The sequence below is a fragment of the Lepidochelys olivacea genome (genome assembly GCF_965140295.1).
Source record: "Lepidochelys olivacea isolate rLepOli2 genome assembly, chromosome: 6".
NCBI classification, from domain to species: domain Eukaryota; kingdom Metazoa; phylum Chordata; order Testudines; family Cheloniidae; genus Lepidochelys; species Lepidochelys olivacea.
This window is the reverse complement of record NC_140416.1, coordinates 51,478,436-51,500,996: the sequence shown is the minus strand read 5'-3', so window position 1 is coordinate 51,500,996 and position 22,561 is coordinate 51,478,436. Positions and strand designations below refer to the sequence as shown.

General features: G+C 41.5%; 1 protein-coding gene across 1 annotated transcript in view; it reads left to right on the top strand.

Moving 5' to 3' along the window:
* The window catches only part of LRRC4C (leucine rich repeat containing 4C), an 861,418-nt gene that overhangs the window by 356,233 nt on the left and 482,624 nt on the right, over positions 1-22,561 (top strand). The window contains exon 2 of the mRNA XM_084631105.1: positions 8,618-8,707. The gene's annotated coding sequence lies outside the window, so the exon portion shown is untranslated. The remainder of the gene's footprint in view (positions 1-8,617; positions 8,708-22,561) is intronic.

Below are 22,561 nucleotides of genomic sequence, written 5' to 3'. Positions count from 1 at the left end.
AGGGGGGAGAGGTCTAGGTTGGATATTAGGAAACACTATTTCACTAGGAGGGTGGTGAAGCACTGGAATGGGTTACCTAGTGAGATGGTGAAATCTCCATCCTTAGAGGTTTTTAAGGCCTGGCTTAACAAAGCCTTGGCTGGGATGATTTAGTTGGTGCTGGTCCTGCTTTGAGCAGGGGATTTGACTAGATGACCTCCTGAGGTCTCTTCCAACCCTCATATTCTATGATTCTACTTAGCCGTACTCTGCTTAGTATTCACTGACTGTTCCTTAAGCTGGTGTTGTAAGATGGGAGAAAGATATAAAACAAATTGTGTTGGTGAATCATTAAGTCCTACTGTTCCTTTCTAATGCAGTGGTGAACCAGTGCCTTAGAAAGGTGCAGTCTTTTTTTTTTTTTTGGATGATATATAAAACCAAGTTCCTGACTATTTATAGTAATTAAACATTCATTAGACTCCTTCTGTAGTAGTAGAGGTCTCAACCAAAATATCAGTTCCAGCAGTTGCATTCTGCCTTGAACAACTTCTGAAATTGCAATTGGGGAAAAAAAATATTTTTTGCTTCCTATCCTAAACCGTTGTATAGCATTGCTGTGTGCATTTAAACTGCTGCCTTTTATTCCAGAAGTATTTGAACAGTGGGTGAAGTGACTAGAGGTGGTTAGGAAACCAAAGTGGTGTTGCATGAAAGCAAGTTTTCAGAAATATTTTTCTTCCTGAGTTGGGATGAAAAGCTAAAACAACATTTTCGAGGAACAAAAATCATAAATTTAGTTTGGAAACAAGTTCCCAAGTTAACAAGAATCTGGTCAATTTCACCGCTGCTATTCAGGGCTGGGCAGCAGTGAAACTGATGTTAGTTTCAGTCAGCAGCTGCTAGGGCTCCTAGGGTCTATGGCTCCATAACAACCAGCCTGGTACGCTGCTGGGGACCCAGGGAGCCTGGAAGCCCTGGCTCCCAAGCCTTCAGGCTCCCAGATCAGCCAATGCTACCATTGTGCCTGTTTTGCAAAACTGTCTGATTTCAACAACTCTGCAACCTCCATTCACAAAGTGTTTAATCTGAATTCTTCTGACCAGATCTAAAGGGGACTCCTCTGTGTAGTTTGTATGGCACTTTGTAATATAGTTTAATACAGTATAAATGTGTAGGTGACTTGATTTAGATTGGTCAACAAGACAGCAGATAGCTCAGTTGATGTTTATTAGTCAAAGATGGATCAGTACAAACAGAAAGGTAAATACATACCAAACCCTGGGAAACAGCCCTGCAGTTCAAATCTGTTCAAAGTTGATCACAGACCTGTGGGCTTTTATAGCCTCCGTGTTTATTTCTCTCTACATTCTGTGATTAGTTGTATAACATTTATTTTTTTTCCTGTAGTCAATACATCCTGTACAGGTACTATGATTAATTTCTCAATACATTTTGTTCCATATGTAATAAAGTTCATCTGCTAGTAATTCTCCATTATTTTCGTATAACTATGCAAAGCTTTATGGGAGACTGGTTCAGGTTTAGTACCAAACTCTGTGCCTCCAGGTTTTAATATGTGATTATGCAGTTAAACCATCCAACACAGCTGCAAAAATAGGTTGTGGAAATGGATCGCACCTTAGATATATTCTCCTTCCTTTCAGGGCACATCCTATGTAAGTTCAGTATGCTCATAGTCAAGTATACCTTTAGTTCCCCTTGACATAACCATGAGGGATGCTGGGAGCTCTAGGCCTATATGGGAACACATGTAAGATCAATATCCTATGAAATCCAAGCAGATTAGTCCATTTCTAGATGGACCTTGAATGTACTACTGAGTGTGTCACAAATTCTTAGTTGGCCCTTCTTTCTTTCTGGAACGGTTTAGGTCAAGGGCTAATCCATGGTGTTAATAGAGGAATCTCTGGAGAAGAAATGTTGTCACTGCTTTTTTTCTTAACATTGTCCCATTCTGTCATAAATATAAAGAGAAGGGAAACCACCTTTCTGTATACAGTGCTATAAAATCCCTCCTGGCCAGAGGCAAAACCCTTTCACCTGTAAAGGGTTAAGAAGCTAAGGTAACCTAGCTGGCACCTGACCCAAAATGACCAATGAGAGGACAAGATACTTTCAGATCTGGATGGGGGGAACAAAGGGTCTGTCTGTGTGATGCTTTCGCTGGGAACAGATCAGGAATGCAGCCTCATAACTCTGTTAGTAAGTAATCTAGCTAGAAATGCGTTAGATTTCCTTTTGTTTAATGGCTGGTAAAAAAAAGTTGTGCTGAATGGAATGTAGTTTCCTGGTTTTGTGTCTTTTTGTAACTTAAGGGTTTGTCTAGAGGGATTCTCTATGTTTTGAATCTGATTACGCTGTAAGGTATCTACCATCCTGATTTTACAGAGCTGATTCTTTTACCTTTTCTTTAATTAAAATTCTTCTTTTAAGAACCTGTTTGATTTTTCATAGTTCTTAAGATCCAAGGGTTTGGGTCTGTGTTCACCTGTACAAATTGGTGAGTATTCTTATCAAGCCATCCCCAGGAAAGGGGGTGTAGGGCTTTGGGGGGATATTTTGGGGGAAGATGTCTCCAAGTGGGCTCTTTCCCTTGTCTTTGTGTAAGACGCTTGGTGGTGGCAGCATAGGGTTCAAGGACAAAACAAAGTTTGTACTGTGGGGAAGTTTTTAACCTAAGCTGGGAAGAATAAGCTTAGGGGGTCTTTCATGCAGGTCCCCACATCTGTACCCTAGAGTTCAGAGTGGGGAAGGAACCTTGATACACCCCTCTCTACACACACATTCCCTCTTTGTCCATAGCTTCATTTGTTATTATTTAAAACTGTTTGAAGCCTGGATTCCTGTTGTATTACAGACTACAGTGCATTCTCATGGGTACAGGATTATAGATAGTTATACTTGAACCCTACCACAAAGGGTCACAGAAATCAGTTAAAACAACAACAACAAAAAAAACCCTATGTCTTTAGCAGAGGAAAAAAATGCTCAGACATGCCACAGAATTCCAGATGCTCCAATGTCAGCTTAGAGAGACCAAAACAGAACTAGTTAGGATCACAGAAACTGATTTGAGCCTTTGCCAAAAGTTCACTTTGAATCCAGATTTTTTAAGTTAAAAAAAAAAAGTGTTTTGTTCACTTGTTTCTTAGGGGGACTGGGTGTGCACAAACAAGGAATTTACTGCTTAACTCTGGGAACTGGAAGTTGGGGATTTCAAGTTCTATTCCCAGCTCCGTCACAGACATGCTGTCTGACTTTGGGAGAGTCACTTGACTCCTTTGGGCCTCAGTTTCCCCTTTCATCAAATGAAGAAATTGACTTTATTCACAAGGGAGTCTTATTAGGCTTAATTGTAAAATGCCTTCATATTCTCAAATGGAAAAGATTTCATAGCAAAGCTCTGGATTTTTAAAATATCGCTTTTCCTTCAGGAACTGCTTTTTTTACAGGAACTCATCGCTGTTCAATAGACTGCGGCCTACAGGATAATAGGTACTTTAAGAGGGAAAGGAATGAGTAATACTATTCCCATGATATTTCTCATGAACTCAATAAATCTTACAGATCTTACTACATTTCCAAACTATTTGCTTTCTCAACAAAAATGCCAAACTCTTTTCTGTTTCACACATCACTAAGAACTTCAGCCTTCATTAATCTATGTTGGGATTTCATGATATTTTGTAAAATGTGCTAAACTCAGTGCAACAGTTAAAAAAAAAAAACTATAGAAAACTATTCTTTTGCTGTGATGGTTATTTTTAGATTCTCACTTTCTGCTTTTTTAATTTAATGTAGCTGAATGTTTACTAGCACTAAATCCATCAGATATTGTTTTTCACAATGAGGAATACTTCCCGACGCAAATCCTCAGCCTCACATTCTCCTCAAGGGTTGATAACAATACTAATATGTCATGCAATTTTCCATCCCTTTCTGAAGTCTCCCTCTTCCCTGCCCCCTTTCAGTTCTCACAAAACCCACCCCCTTCTTAATTTCTTATCAGGGTGTCTTAACTGTTTGTTTCCCTGTCTGCAAGGCTTTTGGATAAACTGTGCATGTGGGAGAAGGGAAAGTAGTAGGATTGTACCAGTGACAATGACCCATCCACTGGCTGGTGACATCACTTGACATGACCCATCTCCAGTGACCAAGCTAGATATCTCCACCAGCTTCCTCAGTCCCTTCTCTCAAGAAACCCCGCTTCTCTTATCCTCTTTTCCATCTCCCTCCTGCAGGCCTACCACTCCCTCCACATTTCCAGCCCCTTCCCCAATATCCATCAACTGACTCCAGAGCCTCTATTGCTGTGACAAGGGTGCTCCAGAGCCCTACATCTCCACCTAACTCCTGAGCCTCCATCTCCTCTGCACAGACGAGACAATTTATTGCCCAGGTCTGTACATGAGGGGAGGGGTCATGGAAGAAAAAAGGGGGAAACGATCTGGGGTCCCCAGCTCCAGGGAATCCCCTTTACTTGAGCTAGTACCCTCTTCTCCCCTGATAGTGCACCTTCTCCCCCTTCAAAGCTCCTCTTTATGATAGGGGCTGTGGGATGTAGCCACTCATCAAGAGCAGGAGATGCAGCTGCCTGGTTCTGCGATAGATGGGGAAAACAACACTGGGGGAATAACCACTAGGTAAAGGCTCAAAGAGAGCAGCCGGGAGGAGAGGAGGCTCCTCCCTACCCACCAGGCATCTGGTGCCACTACTGGGGGTCTACTGGGATAGCTCACCCAACTCCCACCCTTCTTGTTACCTATTTAGCATCAAATCCTCATCTCTCCCTCCAGCAATCTCTACCTCTCCCTCTGAGGGTCACTGGAGTTTTGCTCCTCTACTTCCCTTCTCAGCTGTCTCCTCCCCAGTCCTACAGGAGGCTCTTTATTCCCACTCAATACTGCTGTCCTCTACCCACCTTCAATCACTCCTGATATGCATGTACCAAGTTCCCATGTTTTCCCTCCCTTTGCAGCTATTGTCTCCTGCCTTAGCCAGGCCTCAACTGATTGGAACTGTATTGTTTCGAAAGAGAATTGTGACTTTATTTATGACTGGCACAGTTAAAGAAGCATGCTGCTAAGCCTTTTTACCACAAACCTTCCTATAGTGCTTCCAAAAGCTCTCCCTCAGATTATTATTCTGAAAACAGAGGTCCATCTCTCAACACTGACAGCTAAATTGCCTTTACAAAGTCCAAAGACACAAACCTCTGCCTTTTAAAATAACAATCTCTGTTAAAACATCTCTCTGGCATTGGTGGTATTAGGGAAATATATAGCAAACAAAATATGTCCTCCTTCACCCATCTGCAGCTATCTGACCCTGTACCCTCACCCCAGTTCCATTCCTCCCTCCTTCCCTGACTGTTGACCACTATTCCTGTCACTCATTTTCATCAATATCTTTACACAAGGTGCCTCCGGCCCCACATCATCCCCTTAGTAATGGGAAACCTGGTGTCTGAGTGCACCCCAATGGTGGTTAGTGTCCTCTTCCACACTAATAGCCTCAACTCCTGAGAAGACCCAGACAGTTCTTTGTGCTGCTGTTGAGTCTGTACTACATTGACATCTGAAGCTGTCCTAGAGAGCCCAAGCAGTAAAATTCCACTTCTCATACCTGTCTCCTCAGGTTTTTTTTTTTTAATGATTCTTTTCCCGCTACTTGGGAAATGTTTGTTCCCTAATCAAGGAGGTTAGCCTCTATTTGATTGTCTCCAACCCCACCCCTTCCATTTGTACTCTAGTTCATCCCAACCCCCACACTTTCCTCTGCCCCATGTGCACCTCTATTGGGCACAGCCCTCAAACCAAGCTCTGTTTGAGTAATAATTGCCTTCACCACTAGCCTCATTCCTCTGGCACTGTGAGCCAGTCTCCTCCACCCACTACTTCTTCGGTCCTCTGCATCAGCTGCTATTGCCAGATCTCATGACTCAATTCCCACCAACAGCTAGGGGGGTGGGGGGGAAGGTGAGCAAGGGGCTTTACTTGTGCCCCTGTCCTCTTTCAACACCCCCTGCTTTTGTCACTGCGCCTGTTCTACTATGAAATTTGCTGCAACCACCCTGCCTAATAATGCCCGTTCTTCTACCCCAAGTCCTGTAGCTGCTACTGCAGTACAGCTCTTCACCTTCTCCTGGGTCTCCTTCCCCAACCTCTCCAAACTACTAGTCCTCCTGCACCCCCTGTGACCTGGTCACAGGAGCCTTCTGGTTTACTGGTTGCAAAAACTAACCCTGATGTAGTAGGCTTACCAGGGAAGCTCTTCTTCCACTCCCAGACTTGCAATACAAGCCCCTTCTCCACTGCCCTAAACTGTTCTCCAATACCTCTTTCTACCCTCGAACTCTCTTTTCTCCTACATCCTTCTTTTCCCCCTCCTTGAATGAAAGCCTTATAAAAGACAATTGGACCTTCCCTCAGGTGTCTCTCCTGTAGAGCTGAAGGGCAGCCACAGGCCCTCCTGACTCAGTAACCATCTCGTACCTTTCATCTAAAACTGATGGGATCAGGTACCCAGTCTACCTGTGATAGATTCTGCTAAGGAGAATGAGCTGCTCCTTTGAGTAGTTAATTACCTAGGTAACTGAAGAGCAGTCAATTAGCTAAAGGCAACATGGGCCTAATAGAGGGTTATGAGGGCTCAGTCAGCAAATTCTTAGATCCAGAAAGCTCCTAAGGAGATGTATTTCTTATGGGAGCTGGGTAGGGAGCTTGTAAGAAAAGGAAATCTATGAAGGGCACTTCTGAAGGGAAGAGGTTTTGAAAGGGGAAAAAGCTGAGAATGCTAAGTACCTAGGAAAGACCTGACTTGAGCAGAAAGACTTTTTAGCGGGTGGATCAGATTGCAGAGGCAATACATGCTGCTCTGTAAACAAGTTGCAGTAGTTTGACCTAAGTGGGGATCCTGTGTTCAGTAAAGTAACCCTTCATCTGGTGATGGCAAGAGACTTGACTCTGGAAAGGGGTCCCTGGTCAAGAGGACTTTACTAATAAGGAGCTTGGAAGGAGGAGACAAATGGACTCAAGTGTGGTAGACAGACTAAAGATTACTTGCCCCCCTTTTTCCACACTCTTTTCCCACCAGCTAGATACTGGGGTTAAGTCTTGCTTGTGTACCATGTTTGGCCTTTGGCTAAATAAAGTAGATTCATAGAGGGGACACTATTCACTACATAAAAAGTTCATTGAACTTATTGAAAGCTCTTTAGGGGAAACTGAAGTTGTTCCATAGTGGGTTGGCAAAGGGTGTGAAGGATAACAGGCTAGCCTTCACACAATGGGTCCCTCCAGGGCTGAGTGCCCTCTGTAACACCAATATCATTAGCTCACTTTAGTTGGAGCGCAGGTTCATATATCTGAATTGTTAATATTGTAACAGGGCCAAGTTTTGCTCTCAAACTGCTTAAAGCCAGTCTGCATCTCTTAATAATTACACAGATCTAATATGTCATAATCATAGCTCCATGGAGGGCTGACAAAATTGTAGAGTTGTATCACACTACCTGCTTCCACTCCATGAGTATCCAATGGCAAGACTGATCTCTTTGCAAGTATTTCAATCGTAGACTTTAGAGATGACAGGCCTATTTGATTATCCAGTGCATTGTCTTCTAGTTCTGGATTGTCTTCAACAGTGTATTCTTTCTCTGATAGTGTTCAGTTTGAAGTTACTAAAGTCTTCTAAGCAGTGAAGCCTATACCACATTATATTTGGAAAGCTATCCGATTTTGCCAGTGGAGTGACCAAAAAGGGAACTCTGCCTAAAGCTGAGAACTGTCACTTCCACTGCAGGGTTATTTTCTATGGGTGGGATTTTTCAAAAGCTCTTAACACCGCTCTAACTTTACTCCCATTCAAGTTAATGGTAAAGCTACCTTTGCCTTCAGTCAGAGCAGTTAGGCCAATGCTGATCACTCTAGAAAATCCTATTGCACATACATACTTACTAGTGCCTTGTCCAGTATATTTGAAGTGGTCAGTCTTACGCCATTTCCCCAGAGAGACCATTCCAAAGTTAATTAGATTTCACTGGTAGAAGTTTGGCTTGCTACAACACTCAAATTTCCCTCTTCTTCGTTTTTTCCTATTGGTAGCCATTACAAACGTGTAGAAACGGGTGCTATTCTGGAGTACCAACCAAACAAATTTCTTCAAAATCCTTCTGTCCATATTGACCAAGGTGAAATGTCCTCATTTTCATCAGGAAACAACCTTTTAGTGACAATAATGGCACAGATTCATGGCCCTCAGCAAACCTGTAAAATGGAGGTGTTTTGCCACAATAGAAAATACACTCGTTTTTTCTAGTAAAGCATAATCTTTTTCTCATAGGAGAAAAGAGAGGGAGAAAAAAAAAACCAAACAAACAAAAACTGCTCACAGTCAAAATTCCTTGTTTTCTACATATGAAAAAAAAATTGTGTCAATTTTGAGGTACAAGTGCTGCAATAATAAAACCCTACTCTCTTTGTTACATTGTGATTTCCTCCCCACTCCCCCATAGATGTGTCAATTGGGAAGGTTTTGTTTTTCAGCGCTTGTCACTTATGTGCAATCTTCAGTAGTCTAACTTAATGTCTTTTTTTTTATTTGTCTTCTCCAGAAATGAATTTCTCTCTTGCAAGAATTCAAGATAGTTTAGTGATGTGGGAGCCAAACAAGCTGACATTCGATTGGATAGTCTGAACATCATGTAAGTTCAATGGGTTTATGTTAGTGATGATAGCATATGAGTTTAGGCTAACGGGTGTGACTGGTTTCACCCAAAGAGCTAATGGTTAGAGATTTAAAAAAAAAAAAAAAAAAAAAGCATTTGGGTAATAGCAGCACCCAAAATAATATGAGAAATTCTGTCAGATGTCAGACCTTTCTGTTGCCTTTAGTGTAATTTTGCCTTATACCTTATGGTACACAGTCTCTTCTAGGTGAGATAAGCACAGAGAACACCTTATAAGTGAAAGCCCCAATTTTCCTTTAAAAGGAATTAAATTTAAAAGGTCCATCTGCAAGATAAACTCTCTTTGGAATCCTCCTTAATTATTCATTTTCTGTCTTCAGACTTAATTGACATCAATGGGAATTGTTTTTCCTCAAGAATCAGGCCCATAGGTAAGCTGTATTAGGGAACACATGGAGGCAGCAAGCCATGAAACTAGCCCTCCTCTTCTGGTCCTCTGTCAGTGCTGCTGACTTGTGTGTCAACTGAAACATGAATGTAAGGCCATAACATACTAGATTCATGGTGATCAGTGGGAATTCTGTCTCTGCTGAGGATGCTGTCTCTTAGCCTGACTCATAAACATTAGTCTTCATCACATGCTACTATGCAATAGATAACCTCAGCTCAGGGAGAATCCATGACAACACAGGCCAGGATTTATGATAATTCATAAAACTAAGCACTAGAGAAAATTATACAGAGCCTGCCTGGCCAAAGTCTAGATAGACCTCGCTATTAATTCTCTTGCCCAAAAATAGCATCATCTTGACCTTTATGTAGCAGGAATGCTACAAACTAAGCTACAGAGCGGCAGCCAGTGATGTAAACTTTGATTAAACTTTTCAGCTCTGAGAAGATCCTAAGTAATATTAATGACCTTCTCAGGTTTAATGTACTAATACACCAGGGAAGGACAAAAGGCCATTTCTTCCAAGTCTGATTGCAATATGCACTAAGCACGGTCAGTCTAGAATAGCAAAATCATCTCTGATATTGCTGTTAGTGGGATTGTAATTCTTGATTTTTTTTCCCCCTATATTTGTTGGACATTCCTGACTAGAGCCCTTTTGGTCTGATATAGGTCCAGTGTAAGATTCCAGTGCAAAAAGATTCTGCAAAAAGAGTGTCTGTGAAATTCCATTTGAATTTTGAATAGTGGCTTGGTTCTACTATGTTCATACTCTTGTTTACCTCCCTCCTGCCCCATCAACACTATTCATAAACATTTGTGAGAGCAGGTTTTGTTCACCCAAATACTTGGGAACTGGATGTTTGTCCTGTTTATAATACCCAAATTATCGTGACTGCAAAGGATTTTGTGCATAATCAAAAAGATTCACTGTTGTTTGATAGTTGCTGTTCACTGCTTATAATTCTTTTAGTTATTCTTGTGCTTTAAAAGCTCCAGTGAGAGAGTAGAAACGATACTATGTGACTTAAATGACCAGTTACTATTCCAGAATAGTGAGTAGCCAAATTGTAAAGTTTGTAAACAACCAATATGCTAAAATTTGTTCACAAACACGTTTCAAACAATTATGAGTAGTAAATTAATTAGTACAAGTTGGTCTGTTCACAGATGACTTATGAAAAGAAATATGGGCTAAATTCATTGAAGTTCTTTTGAAACCAGTCATTCAACTATCTGTCTGTGGTATCCAGATTCATCCCTTTAAGTAGGATATTGGCGATATTTATAGTTTTATTCATGATAAATGCAGGATTAGATTGCAGAGGAAAACAAATATTTTCATGAGTCTGATCTGTACATCAAAATGTTTCTGTTCAAAAATGTGTTTAAAAGATCAGTGGTAATGTGGTTTAAGTTCAAAATGTTCATTGTTTTGGAGAGAAAATAGATTTTCAAAACTTAGTTTGTTCACTAAAAATGTCCTTTCCATTTATTTTAAAAGTTAATGTTTTAAAAACTTACTATAGTGCTGATGTCTCAAACCCAATACACTTGTTCTAGAATGAGTGAAACTGACCATAGAGCAATTTAAAAATAAAAATGAAACTACTGACTACAGGATCTTGGGGTGGAGGGTTGAACAAGAAGCGTCCCAATCCCCTTGCATAGCTGCATGCAGTAGCAGTCCATTCATCCTCTGCCCTCTGGGCTGCACAGGGATTACTTGCTCCTGCTCCCCTTTGAGGAACAGAAGAACAAGAAGGATGCAGAGATAAAGAGGGGCATGCCCCACTTCTGTATCAGAATACACAGCAGAGCCAGGGCACCAGTGGAAGCAAGTGTAATGGTGGAGCACATTGTTCACACCCTATACGCAAAATTTCTGCCTCTGGCGGCACATGTGGATGTACTTGTGGTAGCTGTAATCTAGCTAGTTCAACAAAAATAAATGTGAGGATGCAGAGGCATGGGTTTCAGCACAGGCTGACCAGCATGTGTGTATCCAGAGGGGTCAGGCAGGATCGTGCAGTCTAGGCTGAAGCCTGTGTCACTGTGTCCTCATGTTTTTTTTTCGTGAGCTACCTAGAGTACAGCTAATGTGGATACGATACAAACTGCAATGTACAGTAGACAAACTGTAAGTGAAGTTCCCAAAAAATGAACAAGATAATTAAACATACCCCAGTGTTGGGATTTTCAAAATCTTTATTCCCAGCTAAATAAATGTTAAAACTTCCACTGACTTTCGGCAATGGCCTAACCCTCCTGCCATTGAGCATTTTAAAAATACTTTCAGTTTTAACAGTTTGGGTGGTGCTAGTGGGAACCCATATAAGGAATATCTTCAAATGGGTTTTTATATTGACAGTGCCATTTAAAATTGAATGCATTGAGAAGTGATGCAGGAGGCTGTAAGAGAAATGGCTTCTAATTAAAAACATCACATTCTGTATCGGCACATGAATCACTACTGTTTTCAATTTTAATATAAAATGGACACAACACAAAGCACAGAAATGAGCAACAATATGTTTAAGGGGACCCATGCAAAAATAATCTCTGTTTACTGAGGTTCCAGCTTGCATGCGAAAATACAATTTAGCTGTGACAATAGAAATTACACTTCAATCAATAGGCTCTTTGCTATTAGTCCATTTTTTCCCCTTTTCCTCTGAAGAGCCCTTAATAATATGTTAGACAAATCATACTGTTTAAAAAGTCATTTGAAACAGAAGTGCCTTTGAATTCTTGCTTTTCCTCTCTTTTGTTTCTTATTTTCTTTAATTCTCACTTAGACTGAGGTTATATTGGCAGCTGTTACCATATTACCACTGAGTTACAGTTTGCATCCAGCCATCTCAAAGTACTATGTAAACAATTACTCTCCTCGCCCTCCTGAGGTAGATGATATTATTATTTGAGATACTTCCATATCCCTTTGCCTGTAAAGTCAGATTCTTGTCAACCTCAAATCCAGCTGTAAAGATCTCAGTGTGTGTGTGTGTGATTGCGGGGAGTAAACAAGCTGGATTTGGAATGCTAGAGTAAATCCTGGGGAGATGGAGTAGTGATTAGGTGACATAGTCATAAATATACGATAAAGAGCATTGGCATTTGATAAATAAATTGTAGCATGCAACTGATTGCACAGGCATGTAGTAAATATATTACAAGTTTCTTCAGTTAATCTAATTGAAACCACCTCCATAAACAGGGTGGATGGGCGTGTATATACACATAGCTGTATCTATATCTATAGAGAGTGAGTGTTCTGAATGGAAGCAGGAACTATGTGAAATGTCATGAGATCTCCAACCAAATATTGCAGAATTAAGTGGTTGGGGTAGTTCAGATAAACACTCCAGTTTCAGACACTTAGCAGAATGCTCACTCTGTATGAGATTTGCCAATGTTTGCAATAATGAACTCCGTATCTGTAGTGTTTGTGCTTCTGAATTCCTGGCTGGGCTTGCCATTAGCTTTGACTTATGCTGTAACTTCTATCAAACACTATAAAGATGAATGTAGCTGTTGTCGCACTAAAGACACTTGAGATTAATCAAACCAGCTATGTGGCTTCAGATGTTCTCACTGTTGCACAAAAAGAACCTGACAATGGATCACTTCCATTTGCTGAAATGTGTCTAAACCAATTTGGACAAGAGAATCATAGAGCTGCCACAAGCTGTCTCAGGGCAATAGTCATAAAATACTTCAAATATCTCCTTGGCTAAGACTCGAAGTAGCTGATCTCAACATACCAGTAGTTTCTATTTAATCTGCAGCAAACTGTTTCAGTCAGGACACTGAGCTTCAGTTTGAGTGAACCAAGTATCAAAGTAGTCACAAAAGGCATTTTTACGTTGCCTTTACATTCAGAGTTTTTAAGCATGTTGGGCTGAATGAACCACGAAGAAAGAAAGTAGGCCTGGCCAGAAAACAAGAATTCCAATCTCTGGAAAACGTTGTGGTTTGATTATTTATTTTCATTCCAGTGAGGAATGAAACTCAGACCATTTAAATGGTTTTTGGGGGGGGGGGTGGAGAAACATAAGGGGACGGGAGGAAGAAAAAGATACGGGGTGGGGGAGGAAAGAGAGACCCACCTATTTCAGAATACCCAATAGCTCCATGGGTAGGCCCTCATCTGGCAAGTGGAAGACCCAGGTTCAGGCAGAGCCTGGGAGTCTCTCATTTCAGGTGAACACCTACCACATAGCTATTATGTGATGGGGTCTCTCCCTCCTGGACCTGAGAACTTTTTATCAGAAGTGACACATTTCCACAAAAAGTTTCAGTTTTGACAAATTGATATTTTCTGACCCCAACAAGCTCTGTTCAAAAATTCCCTACTGGCTCTGGAAAAAACAGGGCAGGGGAGGTAGTTTCTGAAGTCTTAAGATTCTAAACAATCAGACTTCATTTAAAAGTTTGGGTACCTATGTGTCACCTGTTTTATACCCCTCATTCCACTTTAGGTACCTATTCTGGGGTGTGTACCCCACACAGGCCCTAAAGGAGTTAAAGTGGGCTGAGGCCAATTAACATACCTGGCAGTACGTGCGAGACAGAGAGAGCCAGGTGTAATGGATAACTAAGTCCAGCTGTGGAAGGGCTAGGTAGTGGTTATAAAGCCACAAAATCTGTAGCAGAAAGGGGGCTGCACAGAGAAAAAGAGAGTGTGTGTGCACGCGTTAGAGTAAGTCAGTCTGTCTGCAGTCATTATCGGGGGGCAGAGTAGTGCACCTGAGAGACATCAAAGAGTATGAGGGAGCAAATCTTTGATGCCGGCTACAGGGTCCCTGGGCTGGAACCTACAGAAGAGGGTGGGCCTGGGTTCCCCTACCAGCCACCAAGGAAGGGGAGAGGAAACCGTCTGAAAAGGTATAAAGATAATGGAGCCCAGAGACTGATAGAAGACTTCCTGTAAGGTTATTGAACTATAGCTGGGTGGGACTCTGTTACGCCAGAAGGGGTGGACTAACGTGTGACCTGGCTGAAGGGTCAAGCTGTGGGAAGAGAGATCACAGCAGTGACAGAACAGCCATCAGTAGAGGAAGCTATATGAGGATACAGCTGCTATGCTGTGCCTGGCCATGAGGAGGCTCTCCTGCAGTGAGTGGATCCCTCTACGCTACCAAAATGGTAGTGTGACTATATATATCAGGTAGGTCAATGCCAAATATAGGAACTAAACCTAGGAATCCTGTTTTGGTGCTCTGCAGGATTGATGCTCTACAAATGCCTGATTTTCACACAGGCGTCAGAAGCTCTCCAAGACCTTTTAAAAAAAAATACAACACTTGTACAGTTGAAAATATGGTATAGACCATACAGGCTGGCCACAGCAAAATACACATTTTGTCCAATAGAGAGTGCAGGTAGTCTTTTCTGCTTGTTTTGAGGGTGATTTTTGTGCCTGTCTTTCATTGTAGGAAGTTCAGTCACAAACTGAAATGAATCTTAGATTAATAAAGCAACTTGCCTAGGACCAGATGTTCATCTTGTGTAAACCAGCGTAGTTGCAATCACTTCCATGGAACTATGGCAGTTTATATCAGTTGAGGATCTGGTCCTAAACATTGCTACTTTTTTGTGGGGAATCTTGCTGGGAATTATGAGAAAAACTCTCTGCTTGGTTTACTATATGCAGGTGTCTTCAAGTGGTGTATCATCTTAATGCTATGAGGCATAGTACTAGCTTTGTTGTCTGTGCTATAAGTTAGGTCCTGCTAAGGTTCATCACAATGAACTTGTGTGAAAAGCACTGTCCAAATCTGAGTGCTCACTTCACCTGTGTGAATGGAAGCAGAGGGATAGCTGAATAAAGAAGTTGCTGTCTAAGAACAGTCCTGCACTGCTGGAGGCCAGCCCTGAGAGCAGAAGAAAGAGAAGGCTGTTCCTCATTGGTCTGCCATTCACTGCTGCACTCCCTGGGTAATGTGCTCGAGGGCTGTGGGTGGTGTAGTGGATTCATATTTGATGTAAGTTTGTGGTTGGTTCCAGAGTCTGCATATCTTATGTTCCCCTATCCAGTGCTTGCTCCTCAGTATTACACGGTTGTTAGGACACTGACTGGACTGAGTCAGTGGCTCCGGGTTCTACTCTCAAATCTTTCACTGACTCATTGTATGACCTTGGATAAATCAGTGTGTCTTTGTTTCCAAGTCCATAAAAGTAATTTGGTAATAACCAGTATGAGACATACAGATGAGAGAAGTGATATGTAAGTGTTAACAATTATAATTTACTTTATGATTATTGGACAGAATGGTAAGGAGGGGAAAATGTCTTGTTTAAAAACAAAACGCAAACTCTTCCCATTTCCCCACTCACTATAATACATTCAAAGTTATCTATCACCTTATCATGTTTGCACTTTCATGTCTCAAATTAAAGCATTCAGCTAGTATAGGCTAGAAGGAGTCAAAAATATAAACAGCAGGTCTGGATTTCCTACACAAACAGATGCCCTTATTAGCTGCTAAGTCAGGAGAGCTGTGCCTTTGCAAGTGTGTCCACATAGTGTTGTGAACGGAAAGCGACATGGAGGGCAGACATAGACAAACTTGTTTCTGGCTATACCATATTTATTATTAACTCATTTAATTCCCAGTGTCCACATAACTCCTCGGACATCTAAAAACACAGTGCAAGATAGCTTTGGGTGATATACTTGATTGCTCCTGACATGAGGTCTTCCTCCTCTACAAACTGCCACAGAGTTTGGACATGATTCTTCTGTTTTGCTTTACAGTCTTGTCACCTGATATCTGAATCATTCACAATGTGCAATGTTCTTTAATTTCAATAGACATAACCAAGAGGCTCATAAACATACATACATAAAGCACCTGAGAGAGTTCATCTAGTCAAGTTTATATGGTGGGTTGTAGTAGTTTAAGATGCTAGTTGGTACAACCCCAACTGGAGGGTGCTGCATTTGCACTGTTTAGATGAAGAAGACAGTTTGGTGTTCCAACTGTGATGTTTTGTTTTACTTAAAAAAATAAATACATGAAAAATATAATCTTGAAAATTATTATGGATTTTTAAAAATGCTTAACTGTGTTTTTTAGTGTCTTAGCCCCTGAGCCTGATGGCATTTTCTTTGTTACGGGGAGCATGTGCTCACAGCTGACATGAAACATTTCATATTATAATGTATTCATCAAACAGCAGTGGGCTTGGCACTTTTCAAACAATTGAGACCTTATGGTTCCTACCCAAGGGTCTTACAATCTTATGTCATGGTCTGTTTGATTCTGTCCAAATTGCCCAAGTGGCTGTTATCAACATTGGAGCAGAAGAAGTAACTGCTGTCAGGTGGAGTAAGCAATGTTCTGTGTCCGTTCATATATCCTCTCAGACCACAGGATATAATGTTTTGGGGTCTGATTCCTCTAGCATCTTCCTGAGATCACATATCAGTTCATAGTATAAAGTGCTGCCATTAAGTCAAATGGGGTCATTACAGAACAGTGTTCTGCTTAAAGGTCCAAGGTTGGGGAAGGCTGCTTCCTGAACCTTCTGACTGCTGCAGACAGCCAATGCATCAGCCCATCCTCATGCTCAGTTCTCTGGGCAAAAGAGAGCTGTGTAGCTGCCCTGAGCATTTGCTCGTGTGCAGTGTTTGAGGAACAACCTCAAATCTAATAATGTTCATGTTTGGCTCATCTGTAAAGTGCCTTATCATGTAAACAACATTCTAAGGTGCTGAACACTTTGAAAAGGATTATACATGAGCTCAGCTAAATGCAGTCTTAAAAAGAGAGAGTCTTCATCTTACCTTTTTAAAAACATGGTAGCAAGTGAACATCATTGACTGTGAGGAGTTCAGGCTGCTTTGCAGATAAAAAAGGGCAACCTGTGCAAAAAGCCTCATTTACCGGTTGAACAACAAAAGTAGAGTTCTGGAATAGCAAGTGACTGAGAACCCAAGGGAACTGTAACCATCATAAGTTTAGGGTAGGAAGCCCGTGAAATAGGACAATGCAAGATCAATGGAGATATTTCTGGGTAAGAATTAAGATTATACGATCAATATTTTGGCAAACTATCACTGTAGCTCATTCAAAAAACACATACACCAGAAAAATGATATGACCAGATGATGGATTAATGGACAGGAGCATGCCTGGTATGATTGTCCCCTATGTTGGAGGTACAGAACTAGAACCATTTAAAGGGGACTTCTAAACATACTCTGAGCTGACAAATAAGACAGTGAGAAAGTGGAGAATAATTTGCATGGAAATACAGCACAAACAACATTGTAAGAGTCGGGCTCTGGGCTCTCCGAGTGAGGCTTGTAGAGTGGGGCTCTTTTACCCAGGAGACAGGACATTGCTTTTCAAAATTAGAAGTTGATGAGGTAGGGCACGACTGGCATTTTCTTCCCATGCTGAAGTTTGTTGGTACAAGACTTTTTCACAGGAGGAAGAGTCTTGGTTTTTTTGGGTTTTGTTTTGTTTTGAAAGTAGTGGCCTGATCTTCATAGGGCTGAAGCCAGGCCTGGCTTCATAGGAGACAAGAAAGGCAAGTGCAGTCATTCTGGCTTTCTTGAGTGTCCCGCCACCCCACCCCCAGGGGTTTCATTGCTAGGATTTTATATGGTTTCTGAATGAAATAGAGTGGACATTTTTAGTGGAGAAGATAAACATTCCAGGAAACTTTCCTGGCTTTTTTTTGTCATGAATAATGTCAGTTCCAAGAGAGGTTACTGAAAACTAGAAAACCTGACCTGCAAAGTAGGAAACTGGGGTCCGGATAGGATTTTACACATAATTGTTTTACTTTTGAAAAATATAAATATAAGAAAAGAGAGAGGAATTCAAAGGCATGCTGTTTTAATTGAATTTTTTTTAGTGTTTATTTTTAGGAAATATTTGGTTAATTTCTATTCTTTTTTTTTTCTTTTTTTTGGAAAGAAGAAAGTGTTGTTTTTTTTTTTGTTTAAATCTATGGTTATGATTTTCCTCCTTGAATTATATAATAAAAATTGGCCTTCCAAAGGCTTGCACTCCCAGATTTCTTCAAGCATTTTTTAACATTACAAACAAAATATAAGATATTACCGGTGTATGTTTTCTTAAAAAAACAAACAAACAAACAAAAAAAACCCAACAACCCTCATGTGTTTGCTTTACCTGGAATTTCAAGGAAAAGGTTGGATCAGTTCAAACTGAATTTCTGAAATGAACAAGGAATGAATGGAAGGTAAATGGTTACTGAAGTTTTAAAAATTATCAATGAGCTTAAGAATTGGAAGAGTTCCTAAACTGATAATCACAGGGAAGGAAACCAGCCAATTGAAATAACTTTAGGAAAGCAGGAGACTTGCTGGGGCCACAGTCATTCTCTGGTTTTACAAAGTTCTTATTGTTATCCATGACACTTGACCATGATGCTGGGTTTCACTTACTCTCCATTGATTAGGCTATTGGTATAAATGCAATAGGGAGGGCAGTATATTTAGTGGTAAGAACAGGAGCCGAGAGTTAGAATTTTTTTCCTATACTACTTGTACTAATGACTTGCTGTGTGACCATTTAACCTCTACTGTTCCTTGTTTTATCCTTTTATAACATGGAAATAGTCATATAAATGTTGCAGAGCTGTTGTGAGGAAAGGTTTGTAAAATGCTTAGATTTCCTTAGATGAAAGGTGCTATAGCAGGGATCGGCAACCTTTGGCATGTGGCCTGTCAGGGAAATCCACTGGCAGGCCGGGACGGTTTGTTTACCTGCTGCCTCCGCAGGTTCGGCTGATCGCAGTTCCCACTAGCCGCGGTTCGCTTTTCCAGGCCAATGGGGGCTGCGGGAAGTGGCGTGGGCCGAGGGATGTGCTGGCCAGAGAAGCATTTTACAGTGGTCCTTTTGGACTTTGTAACCCCAGAATGGGTGGACTAGATGGAGCTCTGATCAGAGGCCCAAGTTACTAGGAGAGACTATCATAGAGCGAGCAGAAGGGGACAATCAATGCCATGTGTCAAGGTTCCTCCCCCACTCTGAACTCTAGGGTACAGATGTGGGGACCTGCATGAAAAACCTCCTAAGCTTATCTTTACCAGCTTAGGTCAAAACTTCCCCAAGGTACAAAATATTACCCCCGTTATCCTTGGAATGGCCGCTACCACCACCAAACTAATACTGGTTACTGGGGAAGAGCTGTTTGGACGCGTCCTTCCCCCCAAAATACTTCCCAAAACCTTGCACCCCACTTCCTGGACAAGGTTTGGTAAAAAGCCTCACCAATTTGTCTAGGTGACTACAGACCCAGACCCTTGGATCTTAAGAACAATGAACAATCCTCCCAACACTTGCACCCCCCCCTTCCTGGGAAATGTTGGATAAAAAGCCTCACCAATTTGCATAGGTGACCACAAACCCAAACCCTTGGATCTGAGAACAATGAAAAAGCATTCAGTGTTTTACAAGAAGACTTTTAATAAAAAATAGAAGTAAATAGAAATAAAGAAATCCCCCCTGTAAAATCAGGATGGTAGATATCTTACAGGGTAATTAGATTCAAAAACATAGAGAACCCCTCTAGGCAAAACCTTAAGTTACAAAAAAGATACACAGACAGAAATAGTTATTCTATTCAGCACAATTCTTTTCTCAGCCATTTAAAGAAATCATAATCTAACACATACCTAGCTAGATTACTTACTAAAAGTTCTAAGACTCCATTCCTGTTCTGTCCCTGGCCAAGACGACTACAGACAGACACACAAACCCTTTGTTTCTCTCCCTCCTCCCAGCTTTTGAAAGTATCTTGTCTCCTCATTGGTCATTTTGGTCAGGTGCCAGCGAGGTTACCTTTAGCTTCTTAACCCTTTACAGGTGAGAGGAGCTTTCCCCTGGCCAGGAGGGATTTCAAAGGGGTTTACCCTTCCCTTTATATTTATGACACGCCCCCCAAATCTCAGCTAGGGTGAAACACTGGCTGGGATTTCTTCCTGGAGCTCTAGGAAAACAGAGTTAATAAGACACATGCATCTCTAAATATACTACCAAGTACATAAAGACTAACAATATTTTCCACATCTCAAGGACGATTTTAACCAGTTGATTCTGGGAAACTTTCACGGGAGAGTGCATCAGCCACTTTGTTAGAAGCTCCTGAGATGTGTTGGATGTCAAAATCAAAATCTTGGAGAGCTAAACTCCACCGAAGAAGTTTTCTGTTAGTTTCTTTGACGGTGTGAAGCCACTTTAGTGCAGCATGGTCGGTTTGCAGGTGGAAACGCCGTCCCCAAACATATGGGCGTAGCTTTTCCAGAGCGTAGACAATGTCATAACATTCTTTTTCAGTGACTGACCAGTTGCTTTCCCTCTCAGACAGTTTTTTGCTGAGAAACACTACAGGGTGGAATTCTTGATCAGGTCCTTTCTGCATTAAAACTGCTCCCACACCACGCTCGGATGCATCTGTGGTTACTAGGAACGGTTTGTCAAAGTCTGGGGCCCTTAGTACAGGGTCAGACATGAGTGTCGCTTTAAGCTTGTTAAAGGCCTTCTGACACTTTCCGGTCCACTGAACAGCATTTGGCTGTTTCTTTTTGGTTAGGTCTGTCAGTGGGGCAGCGATTTGGCTGTAGTGCGGTACAAATCGTCTGTAATAACCGGCCAAGCCTAAGAAGGATTGAACCTGTTTCTTTGACTTTGGGACAGGCCACTTTTGGATAGCATCCACTTTGGCCTGTAGGGGGCTGATAGTTCCTTGACCCACCTGGTGTCCAAGGTAAGTCACTCTGTTTAGGCCTATTTGACACTTCTTAGCCTTAACAGTTAGTCCTGCCTCCCTTATGCGCTCAAGGACTTTTTGTAGATGTTCCAGGTGGTCTGCCCAGGAATCCGAAAATATGGCCACATCGTCAAGGTAGGCGACTGCATATTCTCCTAATCCCGCTAGGAGACCATCTACAAGTCTTTGGAAAGTGGCGGGTGCATTTCGCAGCCCGAAAGGGAGTACATTAAATTCATACAGCCCGAGATGTGTGATGAAGGCTGACCTTTCCTTGGCAGATGCATCTAGCGGTACCTGCCAGTACCCCTTGGTTAAGTCCAAGGTAGAGATGAACTGGGCCCTTCCCAGTTTCTCTAATAGTTCATCTGTGCGTGGCATGGGATAGTTGTCTGGGCGAGTTACAGCATTTAGCTTACGGTAGTCCACGCAAAAACGTATTTCTAGTTCAAAAAATCTCAACTGGATCTCAAAATGATTTCAGGTTAATCCCACCACTGTGCCACCATGTCAAGGTTCCTCCCCCACTCTGAACTCTAGGGTACAGATGTGGGGACCTGCATGAAAAACCTCCTAAGCTTATCTTTACCAGCTTAGGTCAAAACTTCCCCAAGGTACAAAATATTACCCCCGTTATCCTTGGAATGGCCGCTACCACCACCAAACTAATACTGGTTACTGGGGAAGAGCTGTTTGGACGCGTCCTTCCCCCCAAAATACTTCCCAAAACCTTGCACCCCACTTCCTGGACAAGGTTTGGTAAAAAGCCTCACCAATTTGTCTAGGTGACTACAGACCCAGACCCTTGGATCTTAAGAACAATGAACAATCCTCCCAACACTTGCACCCCCCCCTTCCTGGGAAATGTTGGATAAAAAGCCTCACCAATTTGCATAGGTGACCACAAACCCAAACCCTTGGATCTGAGAACAATGAAAAAGCATTCAGTGTTTTACAAGAAGACTTTTAATAAAAAATAGAAGTAAATAGAAATAAAGAAATCCCCCCTGTAAAATCAGGATGGTATATATCTTACAGGGTAATTAGATTCAAAAACATAGAGAACCCCTCTAGGCAAAACCTTAAGTTACAAAAAAGATACACAGACAGAAATAGTTATTCTATTCAGCACAATTCTTTTCTCAGCCATTTAAAGAAATCATAATCTAACACATACCTAGCTAGATTACTTACTAAAAGTTCTAAGACTCCATTCCTGTTCTGTCCCTGGCCAAGACGACTACAGACAGACACACAAACCCTTTGTTTCTCTCCCTCCTCCCAGCTTTTGAAAGTATCTTGTCTCCTCATTGGTCATTTTGGTCAGGTGCCAGCGAGGTTACCTTTAGCTTCTTAACCCTTTACAGGTGAGAGGAGCTTTCCCCTGGCCAGGAGGGATTTCAAAGGGGTTTACCCTTCCCTTTATATTTATGACACCATGAGACACCTTTCCAAATCTAAACACAAGGAGGTGCAGTAGCAGTGAATGAGAACCCTGTAACAGGGCCCCATAAGACTGATATGGTGACTTCTTGTGAGGTTTTAGCCTGCATACAGGAACTCTTATTATATTTTTTTCTGAAATGCTTTTACCTTAAGAATAAATTTGCTTACTTAGAAAGAGCTGTGTGGTAACTGATAACTGCTGGCAATACACTGGTCAT